Source organism: Crocuta crocuta, unplaced genomic scaffold (assembly GCF_008692635.1).
Source record: "Crocuta crocuta isolate KB4526 unplaced genomic scaffold, BGI_CrCroc_1.0 scaffold247, whole genome shotgun sequence".
Lineage (NCBI taxonomy): Eukaryota > Metazoa > Chordata > Mammalia > Carnivora > Hyaenidae > Crocuta > Crocuta crocuta.
Window position 1 is genome coordinate 1,663,283 of NW_027531910.1, and position 4,135 is coordinate 1,667,417.

Consider the following 4,135-nt stretch of genomic DNA (forward strand, 5'->3'; position numbering starts at 1 on the left):
AAAAGTGCCCCACAAAAACCTTCTTCCCTCAATAAGAGAATCCTGACATTTTAGCTGGAGAGACAGACATACAGAATTTACTCTCCTACAACTGGTAGATTCACCATGTTCAGCCAATGGGAAATGGTAAAAAATGGTGAGCTCAATTTCTATATTTTGATCATTCAAGGAGGGGACTGGCCCCATTCAATTTCTGTTTATCATTAGCTGGAATGCAATTCCAGCTCAATTACAGTGAGCCATCTCAGGTCACATAGATGTAGGCAACATTTGACAATGTTAGTACAACATCAGTGTCTTGCTCTGTGGAAAATAGAGTTGGTATCAAGCAAAAAATAGGGGTATTGGGCATTGTGAATAAATTCAAAAGTGCAGAGCTAGGGGTTGACCATGAAAGTGAATTTGTAAAAGGCTGGAGATAGCCAGAACTGAGTGTGTAAAGAAATTTTGAGGTGAGAGTGTTGGGTAGACACAATTATCACACAGAACATTTGGTAGATTTAGAAGGAAGTATTAGTCAAATGTAAAATACAAATGGAAGTGACATAAAATTATTAATACCAGCAGTGTGGAGGGGCAAAAATTATTTGGCTAAGAATGTAAGCATTTTTTAGAAGTAGGGGCTTTTACTAAAGGCTGGATGTAAAACAAGATCAAAATATCAGAGAAGAGCTGAAAACATAACCATTCCATCTACCAATATTCTCAAATATATACTGTTGAAAATAACTGCCTTCCCTCCGCCCTCTCCCACCCCAAGAGGAAGGAAGCAAAAATGCAACCATATCAAGCCAGGAGAATTTTTCTGAGCACATGATTTAAGAGCAAAAGATGAGAGGGAGAAAAAGAATATGAGTGAAGAGTGGAATGTTAGAATAGTAGAAATTTGCTCTGAGGGGCTAAAAGCAAATGGTAATGACTCTTAGAGAAAGATAATATTACAGTTCAGGATGAGAATTTATGAAAGACTAAAGGTTATTATTTGAAGATATGCACTGGAATCTGAAGATTAAGAACATCAATAATTTTTCCCTTATTCCTGTGGACTGATTGTATCTCCCAAATTCATATATTGAAGCCCTAACCCCTAATGTAATGGTATTTGGAGATGGGGTCTTTGGGAGATAGTTCAGATTAGATGAAATCTTGAGGATTGGGCCTTCATAATGGAATTATCCCCCTTGTAAGAAGAGACATCAGAGAGTTTATCAGTTTCCCTACCATGTGAGGACACAGCAAGAAGGTGTCCATTTACAAGCCAGGAAGAGAGCCCTGTGAGACCAGCCATGCCGGCTGGCACTGTGATCTTAGCTTCCAGAACTTTGAGAAATACATTTCTCTTGTTTAAACTACTCAGTCTGTGACATTTTGTTTCAGAAGCCCCAGCAGACCGAGACGTTTATTGTAAAACTTTTCTATGCTATGTAACAAAGGCCACATACTTAGCAGAGTAAAAACAATATGATTTTTTTTTTTTAATCTCATAGTTTCACTGAATCTAAGGTCTGTGTGGATTAACTGAGTCCTCTGCTCAGGGTCCTACCTAGCTGAAATTAAAGTGTTGGTCAAGGCTGTAATCTTATCTGAGCCTTGGAGTACTTTTCCAAGGTCATCTAAGTTGTTAGCTCAATTCAATTCTGTACTTTCAGGTGTAGGATCGAGGTTTCCGTTTTGTGGCTGGATCTTAACCAGGGACTTCGTTCAACAGGTAGAGGACACCCTCAGGTGTGAGCCGTGTGGCCTCTTCCAGCATAGTAGCTTACCTCTTCAAAGTGAACAGGAATCTCTCGCCAGCCAGCTTTACCAAATAGTATATAACACAATATAACCACAGGAATAACTATCACATTAACTTGGTTTTATAATGCAACCTAAACAGGGAAATGACTGTGCCATCTAGTTCACAAGTTCTGTCTATACTCAATGAGAGAGGATTATAGGGGGCAGGTACACTGGGGAATTAGGATGTTTACGGAGATTTTAGAATTCTGCCTACCACACTGATTAAGTAGGTCTCAGTAAATTTTGTTCCCAAAGATTAACAACAATCTCTGATCCCATGTGCTTTTTCTCAATATGATCTTCCCTTAATAGAAGGGAAGTGTATTTCTCCTATTTTTGAATCTGAGGAGAATGGAGGGCCCAGGCAACAGCCTTGGCTGGGCTCTCACCCAGCATCCAGTACCCAATACCATCCATGGCACTAAAGCCATTTTGGACCCTCCAATTATCTCACTACCCATGTGAAAACAAAATAATTGAGGGTCAATCCATAGAACTATTTTTAAAAAATAACAAAAAGTTTATATTTTACGCCAGTTGTTGATGTTGTTTTAAGTGTTTTGATATGTGGCACTAATAACCAAACATAGGTAAAAGTAGGTAAGAAAAGGTTGGGTATAGGGAGAAGATATTCTGATAGGGTAAGAAAGTGAGAAAAAAATATGTATGTATGTATATATGTGTGTGTATATATATATATATATATTCAGATATATGCATATGAATAACCAGGGTGACCATATAATTTTAATATGGAAAATGGGGTATTTTTGAGAGAGAAAAGCAGAATAAATATTTTGTCAAGATGACCTGTAATAAGATGGCATATGCTAAATGAAAGGGAAAAGACATATTCAGTGAGGCTGATTTAATTATATTGTGCTCAAAAGAGAAAGTTGACAAACAAATCCATTAGAGCAAGTGACAGTTTATACATACTGAAAAAAAGCAGTGTACTGCTAAAGAGCATATTAGTATTTCACAGGGATTTGAAGACCATTTAAATGCTGGTTAAAATTTACCAGAATATTGCAATACAAGAGCTATCACTAAAACACTAGCTGTTAAAGCGTTTGGTAAATCTTTTGAGGCTGCCTAAGAGAGGTTCTAACTAGAAACACAGAAAAAACGACTGCTTCTCCCCTGTACAACAGAGTACCTTAGAATGGATCCCAGAGGACCACTTGCAGCGAAGCTTCAGCATGTTCCTTTTCACTAATAGATAAGCACAGAGTTGAGCTTACTTTATGAAACTGTCTTTTTTTTTTAACTTATGGGTATTTTTAACTTGTGTAAAATAAAATTATAAATGAGAGTGAAAAGTAATGTCCTTGATTTGACCATAGTGAAAGTAAATAATACGTATGAAATGGTGTGTGTACTAAAGATTTCAGAGTTTATAAGTAGAGATGGAGACTAAGTGGTTTTTAGAGATTTTAAAGAAATTGGTAATGTTTATTAGAGATGGTCTTGAATAATGCTTTCCACTGTTCTGAATCATTTCTCTCTCAACTGGCTTCATAAATATCTAAAACTTCATTATTTTTAGAATTTCAGACAAATCATTAGAAGAATTATTATTTCAGTTGTTCCATTGTTAGCCGTCCAGCTTGATTATATTTGTCTGGTCAAAGGATGTAAGTGAAAGATTACAGAGACTTGAAGTCTAAAGGATGAGGTTCCAGAATCGGACGTTTTACTACTAGTGTTACCTTCTATTAGCATTTAAAATGCTGACATGTAGGTCCTATTGTTAGCAAGCATATGTTCAAATTGACAAAAAAAAAAAAACCACGAAAACAAAACTGATGTTTTAAAAAATTACACTATTTTCTCAATTCCTGAGAACTTCACAGTCACTGCATTTCAGAAACGCCTGACAAGGGCACTATGAACCTTGACGTCAATGGTAAATATTTCACTTTGAAATCTTAAATTTCACTTCTAACACTATCACCTCTTGTCCTTTTTAAATTTTTTTTAAAGTTTATTTATTGAGAGAGAGAGCGAGCAAGCTCACGTGTGAGCATGGACATATGTGGAAGGAGCAGAGACAGAGAGATAAAAAGGGAGGGAGGGAAGGGGGGGAGAGAGAGAGAGAGAGAGAGAGAGAGAATATCAAACAAGCTCTGCACTATCAGACAGAGCCCAACATAGGGTTTGAAATCACAAACCTGGAGATAATTACCTGCGCTGAAATCAAGTGTTGGATGCTTAATGGACTGAGCTGCCCAGGTACCCCAGCTCCCAGGATTTTCAATCCCATACACCCTCAGCAATTGTACTTTGATCTTATTAGAACCTCCAGTCCCTTGACTGGGTGGCTCAGTCGGTTAGGCGTCCGACTTCGGCT